Raw genomic sequence first — 10,566 nt, 5'->3', positions numbered from 1 at the left:
TGCCTTCCTTCTCACCGAATTTGGTCCAAACATTTCTGAGAGATGAAATATCTTCATGGGCGCCCGCAGGGGGGCCATTGCCCCGCCTGAGATTTTGATTGCCTCATTTTTCAGCACCCTCAATATTACTTTCTCAATCCAAAGGGCAAGGAAAAAAGGAAAGTAATGGATTCACAACAATTTTCCGGTTTTCAATGGAATTACTATACATATAATCCATAATCGGCAGACGTTTTTTTTGACTTGAGAACTTTTTTAGGCGCGTTGAGCACTTCTTGGATGAAGAAAAATCATGGAACCGAACGCACTTGAATTAAAATTGTTTTTATGAGTTATGTTTTCTCTTTGTTATTTCGAATCATATTTTAGTATCAAGTTTTAAACTTGATCGTTTGCGTCATTCAGTGTATATTTTAAGATTTATTATTATATTCATTTATTATTTTTTCAAACATAGTTTTATCAAGCGTATATGTATACATTTTTTATTTCGTTATTACTCGTTGAATTTCCTTTATTTATTAGCAATTATGATAATTATTTCATTCCGTTCTCCATATTTTTATATTTTATTTTTTTTGTAAATATTGTTACATTGAATGTGATTTGAAAAATTTGAAAAGAGTTACATGGCATGGACGCCTTATAGTTTTTCAATAATTTTCATTTTGCCCCCCCTGAGAAAAAATTCTGCGGGCGCCCATGAATATCTTCCGGTTTCTGATTATAGAAATTTCAGTGAGTCGAAAAAACTGTTATCCATAGGAAATATTTGCTTCATTTCGGTTGTTGCAGTAGTAAAAAAATATAGACAAGACTTTCTTACAGAGTTCTGAATATCTGGCTCTAAATGTAGAAGCAAGTTATTGCAGCCGGGACCTAAATCTATTTGTTCCAAATCCAGAAAATGATGAGGGTACTTGAAGTCGAGTGTAGGGTCATTTAAATATTCATGTTTTATGAAATGAGCGATAACTTGCCTACACAGCTTTTTGCAGTGAAAATACAATTCATGAATCAATATAACTCTTTCCTTGAAACATGGCATTGAATTTAAAAAAATTTCGAGATATAACTCAAAAATAATAATTAGTATATTGACTTGGTATAATTATTTAACTGGTGGAAGATAAAGTTGACACATTTTGAATTGTCTTCTGCTTTAGCAAACTGAAGAATTTTATGAAGTGCTATCTAAATAACGAGAATTCTTCGGATAAAATGTTGCAATCTAATCTTGTGGATGCTAATTTGAGCTTTTTTATTGCTCTAAATAAAAAACTCTTGGATTTCACAAGCGATGGGATAGTCTCCAGCGAAGATGATGATGAGGAATGCCAACTCGTCCCAAGAAAGAAGAAGAGGAAGACTGAAACAGAAACAAAGAAATCTAGAGTTCCGCCAATTCTTTGGATAAAGGAAAACTGGTCACAAACTAAAACCATTATGTTTTTCGTAAGTAATCTCATAAGGGCATCGGGCATCTAATTTTTCCGAAAAGAATCGAAAAAACACGTTGCTAAGTAATATTTTGACAAGAAGCATGAGTGTTTGTGCCAACAAAAATCCGAGTCGAAGACGAGGATTTTTGCACCTGCACGAATGCTTTTTGTCAAAAAATATTACTTTGCAATGTGTTTTTTCGATTTTTTTCACAGGAAAAATTAGATGCCCGAATGGTATTTGACAAGACTATTTCCTGAGTAACAGATTATTCTGCATGCATTACCTATGTATAGGTATTAATTTGAAAACTGAAAAACAGATACTCAATTTTATTTCATCCAAAATACTACAAATTTAATTATTTATGGTACAATTAAAATATAAATTGCAATTTTGGTACACGGTAGGGGTATTGTTTGAAACTTTTGTTGATTCATTGAAGATGTGGGGTGTAGGTACATCATTAATGTAATCTGTTGAGTGAGAAGCGGGAGGAGTGACTGCAGGATCTTCTGTTTTCTGCTTTTTAGCTGGAGGTTCTGAGGCGTCACTTCTAAGGGTGTTTATGATGTTGGAGTAGTGCTCATTATCCATTTGCAGATAAGGTTTAATTGAGTTGGCTGAACTGTGGCCAGTAATTTTAATTAATTGTTGTTCACCTACCCCTGCTTTAGCTAAGTTACTGACTGCTGTCGACCGCATAGAGTGGTTTGTTATTTTTATTCCTTTTGTATTCAATCCTGCCTTCTCTGCCGCTTGGTTAGTCCATTTCAAAAGTTCATTTTTTCCCACTGGAGTGTCTTTGTACCATCCACTTGAAAGTTCTTTGTTCCATGATGGGTTAATCGTTAAGAATAATCTATCAGTTGTTATTCTAGATGAACGTTTAACCATCAGAATTTTAAATAGGCGGACTGGACAAAAAGTTGGGTTCTTCGTGTTAGGGACCAGCCATTTACTTTAGGCCATTTTTTTTCTCCACCCTGTGCCGTTTTATTGAAGAGAGGATTAAATTCTACTCTTCCTAAAAAGTTGGATTTTTGAAAATCAGTTATTTAAAAAAATGTGTATTCTACCTGTTTTTATCCCAGAATTATCCACTTCCTCTTTAAAATAATGAACTTTGCAGTTTACTGCTTCTCCACCTCTCCAGGCAAGTTCCACTGAAGCGATATGGTAAAATTTCCGTTGGAGTCCTGCTGGAGTGTTTTCATCCCATAATGAAACCATTGCATAATACTCATCCAATTTCAATGAAGCAGAGCTGCACTTCCTTTTATTTACACACGTCTGCAAATTCCTTCTTTTCGCATTACGAGCTTCCCTACTAGACTTAAAGATAATGTCTTTAAATGGGTCAAAAATTATTTTCCACTTCACAAAATACATTTCTTGCATTTTTTTTGCAACGGTGTTCCACATTGTCTTCACAACTAGTTCTTTGTAATTTTCACCGTTTTCCTTCTTCATATTCCACGCCCAATCTTTCAGAATTAGGTTTAGTTCTTCCAAAGTTGTGTTTTCCATAAGCTCATAGTTCTTAGCTTTGCAGAATGTCATGAACTGTTTCCATATTGAAGTATGAGTTCTGAGGGTATTATACGGTATACTTTTCTCAATCGCCAGATCAATATTAGACAAAGAATCGCTTCCAAAGCGACTCATTTTCACGATATAAGCTGACTAACTAGCACTTGACAATAAAATCAGAAAAAATTGTTGAGCGTCGTTTTCTGGTGTCCTTGGAGATTATAATTACGCTTGTTTTCAAAGGTATTGTAATTTTTGGTGACAACAACTGTCAAGTTTTGCGGCGGGTAAACGCGAATAAACTGCTGACAGGTCCTGCCAAACAGTTTTTCCACCTAGAAACCATTTGTAATTCAAAATTGCGAGTTTCTGATTGGTGCAAATAACGACGAGGGAAATAGTCAAAAAAATATCACATAAATATTCTGAAAAGTCAGAATATTAAGTGCGGGATAGGTATACAATCGGCCAAATCCGAAGATTACAGGAAAATTACGAAAATACTGAAACAGAAAGTTTACCCTTTCATTCATTCACACTTCCAGAAGAGAAAGTATGGAAACTGATATTAAGAAGAATTTCGGAGACGGTTGAATTGAAGTATATATATACTTTTTCGAAATTGAATCTGAAATACAAAATAAAAAATATGTATCTTATGAATATGTTTTTCGGAAATTTTTAAAAAATTTTTAAGTTTCAGTATTAGAATTTATCAATTCGATTCATGTGGTTATCAATATTTTTGTTGTTTTTATTTAAACTTTTGCGATTCTGTTCTGTGAAATAAATATCTATAAATCTGAAATATTCGATGACCACTTTAATTTATCGATGAAATTCCAGTTTAATTTTGTTTCACGTAATACAATACCCGATGATGGAATATTTTCAACTGAAATTTACACCATCTGTTTTTAATGAGGTACAGGTCAATTGAAAAGTCCCCGGTCTACCATAGTAGAACACATTTTTTTGGCAAAATTCGATTTTATTATTCAACACAGTTTCCTTCAAGGGCGATACAGCGATTTTAGCGATCTTCCAACTTTTCGATACCATTTTTGTAGTACGATTTGTCTTTCGCTACAAAATAGGCTTCAGTTTCGGCGATTACTTGTTCATTTTGGCGCTAAATTCTTTCCAGCGAGCATTCTTTTGAAGTCTGAGAACAGGAAAAAGTCGCTGCGGGCCAGATACAATGGATGCAGAAGCAATTCGAAGCCCAATTCATGCAATTTTGCCATTGTTTTCAATGATTCGTGATACGGCGCATTGTCTTGATGAAACAGCACCTCTTTTCTCTTCAAATGGGGACGTTTCTTAACGATTTCATCATTTGAACGACCCAATAACACTATATAATAATCGCTGTTGATGGTCTGGCTCTTTTGGAGGTAATCAATGAACATTTTACCTTGCACATCCCAGAATACTGATGCCATAACCTTGCTAGCTGACTTGTATTTTTCAATTTTTCCTCGCTTTGGATTCGGTTCATCGTGTGCAGACCACTCAGCTGACTGTCGATTGGACTCCGGAGTGAAATGATAGATCCATGTTTCATCCATTGTCACATATCGACGCGAACATTTAGGTTTATCGCACTTAAACAGCTTCAAACACTGCTCAGAAGTCATAATCATTAACATGTTCTTGCTTTTGATCGATTGTGAGCGAGAGCGACTAATAGTTGGACTGCTGTCAATTTTTGACACGTATCGTTTGAAGGTTGGTACTAACCAAAAATCATATGGATTTAATACTAGCACCGCCATCTGTGCCTCAGACCATGGACTTTACAATTGGCTAAATCCCCTTCGTGGATTCCATCACCTTTTGTATTTATTCTCCGCCGACAGCCACCAAAGAAGTTTTTTGATTTTATTATTTACTTTCATTCTTCTAGAACCTCAATGAACAATTAATTGATTCATGGAAACAATCTAGGCCTCCCAAGTCCCAATACGCTCTATTGGGTGACTTTAATGAAGGAACCGTTTGATATTTGATTGATTCTCCTGGTGTCCTCTACACGACTATATATATGTTTGTCCAGTTTATGATGAAACACCCTGTAGATATTAACTCATCGCCAATATTTACATCATAAAAAAATGTTCGAACGAGCGCTCAAAAATGAACTGAAATAAAAGGCTTGTGGTTGAATTGAAATCAGCTGTTTCAATTGAGTTGTTCTAATTTTCGCAACATTGTATTATATCAAGGAATAAAGGAATATTTCGTAGCTATCTGCGGAAAAATAATAAAATCGGCCTTTTTGATCATAACGACGGTTAGTTTTCAGGAAATCCCGGTATTGTTGAGGAAACTGAGGTGATAGGAGCGTTATCAATTGAGTCATTCCAGGAAAAAAGAAGAGGTATTTCACAACAAGATTTAAGTATAATTATTTATATTACTTTTAACTCCGAGAATTTGAATGGACAATACCTACCTCTTGATTGTGATACATCAGGCTTATAAATTATTACATTCCATAGAAATAAATGGATCTTACTAAGATCTACATATTTTTTTGTATATTAATTTCAATTAGTGTGGTTGTTGATTCGTTTAATATCGATATTTCGCATATAAAATATAGAACAGGTAAGTTTTACTTTTCGAATTAATTTCAACAATTCAATTTCAAAATTCTTTTATACATTTCTTAAAAATAATTTTTCAAATTATTGGAGAAAGCAGCTTCGGATTGTATGTGAAAATTTGGCAGATATAATCATTATACTAACGGCAGCTGTACCAGCGTGCTAGTCCCTGAAAAGAGATCTTCTCGGCCTCGCGGAAATTGTCTTTAGTCTATCGTTTACCATTGCAACATATTCGAAATTCTGCGACCGAATCTTCACCTTTAATCGTTTTCATTAAATGAAAATGATGATGATTTACAATGATTAGAATTAAACAGTTTTTTGAAAGTTCCTACCTTGATAATAATAATAATTATAAAAATGGAGTTTATTTCGGTAAATAAACAAAATACATCACTGAGGTATAAAACATTATTACCTGTATGTGATATGAAATGCAATATAAATTCTTAAATTAGTTCCATGCAGAAAGTATTGAGTAAAAAAAATAAAAAATTTCATTCATCCACAAAATCTCAAAAATAACCACTTATATTGTCCATGAAGACCAGGGGCGGATCCAGACGATGTTTGAGGGGGGGCCATAGAAAGTCAAAATAGCGTAAATTTTTGTACCTACTGGGTCAAGTGTTTTTTTTATAGAAAGATGGATTTTAGTAAATCATATCATATTCAGTTTCCAAAATTTTTGTAGGACAAAAACAAGTTAAAAAAAAATTTCACATATTTCATAAATATATGTAAATTCATTTCATAAGAAAACTCAGGCGCACGAAAGTATAAGGTGTAGTAAAAAGAAAACCATTATTTTTGCATGAATAACAAGGCTTCAATAACCGTAATCCTTTTTGCTAGTGTCCATATTTGTGGCGCGCTTAAACTTAACTGAGTCAACTCATCACAAAACTGTCAAAATGTTTTTGTAGTGCGAAATCTCATCTTTTCAACGCCATATAGTGAAACCCAATCGGACTTGTAGAACACGAATTACAGATAACTAAAGCCATCTATTGAAAAAATAATGAATTCCTTTTTACTGCACCTATTAAATAAAAACATATGATCAAATATTAAAAATTTAATAACAAATTCTAATCCCCTATTTTTTTGACTAGCATATCTTTGTATAATATTTCAATATTAAGACTGCTGCAAATGGTTCCATGTGTATTACATAATACGACGCCATTCTGATCATACGAAATATTTTCGAATCTTCATTTATTACTTTATATTTCATGATAGAATATTGTTAACTCATCAATCTCAAACACGGGATAATGTGGGTGGAATGAATGCCTATTGTAACTATAATACATCCTTTGTTCTTACAATGTAATTTTGCTATTTTAGCTATTCTTTGTGTGACGCTTAGGATCACGCCACATTTTGCATTAGAGATAAATAATGTTATAAATTCTCAGATGCATTGTTTTTTAGTCAGTCAATAATAGATCAGTCAATAATAGATCAGTTCATGACAGATAGTTTTGATTGTACCTTTCGTCTTTTTCTTGTAAATAAAGTTTTTTTAAAAACAAGGTTTTCCATCTCAAAAACATAATTATATGCATTAATGCCAATACATTCAACATGTCTTCAACCATTCTAGATCATATCCAATCTTCCACCCTTGTGAGTGCCCACGCATATTTTTCGATTTTTCAGGATACATTTTTATATTTATGAGGTCCGCGAGGGGGGGCATGGCCCCCATGCCCCCCTCCTGTATCCGCCCCTGATGAAGGCAGAGTTTGAAAGAAAAGATAAATGATAACTAAAGAAAACAAAACTCAGAAAAAAAAACAGAAATGGATGGTTCCAATTGTGCTCTTCGAGGTTGAATTATTATTCTATTATTATCAAATTTCTTGCGTAATTGTGATTTTAGTACCTACCAACTGATTACCTATTACCTTTTGGCTTTTGATACATGTTTGAAGCGTAATAAATTTGGGAATATTTGTTCACTCTGTTGTTGTCATCAATTTCACTATGTTCCAACTATGTCATTTCGATTATAATTCATATTTGTTTTTTCATCTCATTCTATCAAAATTGGTCTGATTTGAGAAGTTCGGAATCACCAAATTTTCGAAAATTCAAAGCGTGAGATTTAATCGACCAATTGTTGATATTCATTTGATGATAAAACTAGTAAAATATATATTTTCTGGCAACGCTGCTAGAAACTGTTTTATGACGCCATAGTTCAGCTAAAAAAAATGGAATAAATCTATTTCGAAAATGCAGTTACGAACCTTAAACCATTGGTATTAAACAAACTTTCAAAGCCTCTCTAAAGTGATAGTGTTATTGTTTTCAACAGTGTCAAGCTTGAGATCGCTGTCTTTTTTCTTTTCTGGTGATTTATATTCCTGATCAATCATATTTTCGCCTCTTCAAAGTTGAAACTCATTTCTTCCGTTGATGCAATATTGTCGATGTCAACATAACTTTTAAGATTTTTTTGCGTAATTTTCATTTCTTTGGCACACCGTTCCATTAGAGAAATCATAGATGAAGGATGATAATCTTCTGGATCCCATTATTCGTTTGATGCAGAACCGCCATAACTTTTGTGAAAACCAGCTTTTCTAAAACGATTTTGTATTGTTGCTGACAAAACTTTATTCCAGGCCGTAAGATAGTTAAAAACATTTATGGACTTTATTAACTCTGAAGCGGATCTTGCTTAATCAGTTTTTGATGAAATGTGCTTAAGTGTTGAGCCTCGATAAAATAATTTGAAATTTTGCATCCATGTTTTTTTTAACTGGTAAATCTTTCATTGGTACATTTTTGAATGCCCTAGGCCAGGCCGCTTCTCCTATCACCAACACCTCTTCTATTTTTTCTTGCCATATTACAACAAATTAGAATTTTTCGCCTTTTCTTGGAAAGCTTCCCAACGTTACATTTTTCAGGCCTAAAGGCAAAGGTTTTTTCCAGTAAGGCTAGGAAGAAAAGGCCAGTTTCATCGGAATTGTACACATCTTCTGGTCAATAACCAAGGAGTATAGATGGAAACTTTATTTTAAACTGATTAACGTCATCTTGACTGACATCTTCTGATTCTCCGAAATACACTTAAAACTTATCGCATGTCTCTTACGCCATTTTTCCATCCAATGAACAAATATTATTTTACTACATACAACTCTGTTGTTAGAGGTTGGCGTCCGGTTGAGAGAGGTCTTGGTATTTTTGGAACCAAAAAAGTTGTTACCAGTGGTTCACAAAAAAATAATTCTGGAGGAAACAAGCGGGCACCCTTCCAAAAAAAAATCACCCTGTAGATTTGCATTCAAAATTAGGTTATCACATGATGAAAACTTTGAATTGGAATATCTATTCCAATTCAAGTTAAATATCTTGTAAAGGAAAGGTGCTATGAGAGAAAAACTTGAACTTTAACCTGTATCTCGAAAACAAAGCGTTTACGGACTCATGTTATAGGACTTTTTTTCTTGAAATGATTTAAGAAATCTGTCATTTTTATTTGTACCGTCAGTTTACGAACACCCTGTAGATATAGTCAATTCTATACTGATGTCTTCACAATGAAACACAATAAATTGTACAACACAGCCCAAACAATTTTTCGATGCGAATTAGGTACTCAGTTCAGTTCTTTGATAACTACATATTGAAATTTCGTGACGAGAATATACAAAAAACCGAAAACAACGTGTAAATGTATACCGATGACGGATGCAAAAATTACAGATGACCATTAAAAGGGCGATGCCGAGAAAGCGGAGATAAAGGAAAATAATGAACCTCGGACGAAGACGAGCTCGTAGTGGAAGAAAAGTTCTCATCTTGAAATCGATAATAAACTCATAAACCCTAAGGGGGTTCAATTTTTTACTGACGTATCACTTCAAAGGAAAGTAAAATGATTATTATTGGTTAATTTTATGGAGAAATTTTCCTTCTTAGTCTTTGCGAGATTTCTAAAATTTTATATTTTCGAAATCTTGGGGGGGGGGGGTTTATTACCCCCAGTACCCCTCATTTCTACGAACTTGATCAGCTTATTAAAGAATTTATTAATTAATAATTTGAAATATTATATTATATTGAATAAAATAATGATAAACCATCGAATAAATTTTGCAGTAGATACCATTATCTTCATTTTCAGGTTATTAGAAAAAGAAGGTTGTTATTATAATACCACTTATTTTTCAGATAAAACATCAATCAAGAAAAAAGGTGGCCCACAAAATTTACTCAGGCACAACAGAAAATGTCACCGAGGTCCATGCAGAAACGGTTTTCTAAGGGTTGGATGTTTGTGCAGACCAGAATTTAGAAGATAAAGTGTTGAGAGTTACAATATTATTCTTAATTTTATATACTACTAATAACCTTAATTACTGATATTAATCAATGTTTTTTTCATTTGAATTTTTGTGAAATATGTGTTTTATTGGAGATACTTATTTACTGTACTGTACATTGTACCTTGTGTCAATGGCCTAGCTGCTGAGACACGTTAATTTAAATAAAAAAAAAATCTGAAAATGACTTTTAATTCACTTGTATTCATTGCGTTCTTGTTAAGTTATCGTTTATTGAATAACCCACTGAAATTTATAAATAGAACTGGACCCTTTCACATTTGGGAGTGGAAAAAACTTAGCAGTTAAAGAGCCTATAAGGAAAATAAATTTTAGAGATTGATATTATAATTATTTTTACTCGATAAGGAAAAATAATTTCATCGTTTGTTTTTATTCATATTTTGATTTGTTCGTTTTAGAAGCTTAGGGATTACCAACACGTGGTTTTCGCGTATCAGTCAAAAGTTGGTACCCCCTACTTATTCATTTCCCCTCTAGCGCTCCTGCGATGACTAAACTTTGTACGGTGTTCGATCTCATCTTCTTTCTCTTTCCGAAGCCAATAAATAGAGGGCATCACTGTAAGCATCGTATAAGGAAAGGATAGTGAGCCAGTGTAGTGC

At 33.4% G+C, this 10,566-nt stretch overlaps 2 long non-coding RNA genes across 2 annotated transcripts; one reads left to right on the top strand and one right to left on the bottom strand.

Annotated features, from left to right (window-relative positions):
• Window positions 1-1,264: 1,264 nt before the first annotated feature.
• On the bottom strand, window positions 1,265-8,516 carry LOC123670883. Its single transcript, XR_006746014.1, has 2 exons — window positions 7,853-8,516; window positions 1,265-1,369 (listed from the first exon to the last, which is right to left on the bottom strand). It is a non-coding gene; the product is annotated as an uncharacterized LOC123670883 (long non-coding RNA).
• Window positions 5,309-10,134, top strand: LOC123670877. Its single transcript, XR_006746008.1, has 2 exons — window positions 5,309-5,589; window positions 9,789-10,134. It is a non-coding gene; the product is annotated as an uncharacterized LOC123670877 (long non-coding RNA).
• The last annotated feature ends 432 nt before the right edge of the window (window positions 10,135-10,566 follow it).

The sequence above is a fragment of the Harmonia axyridis genome, chromosome 1, assembly GCF_914767665.1.
Source record: "Harmonia axyridis chromosome 1, icHarAxyr1.1, whole genome shotgun sequence".
NCBI classification, from domain to species: Eukaryota; Metazoa; Arthropoda; class Insecta; order Coleoptera; family Coccinellidae; genus Harmonia; species Harmonia axyridis.
Note: the sequence above shows the minus strand (reverse complement) of the source record. Positions and strands in the feature narration are given on the sequence as shown.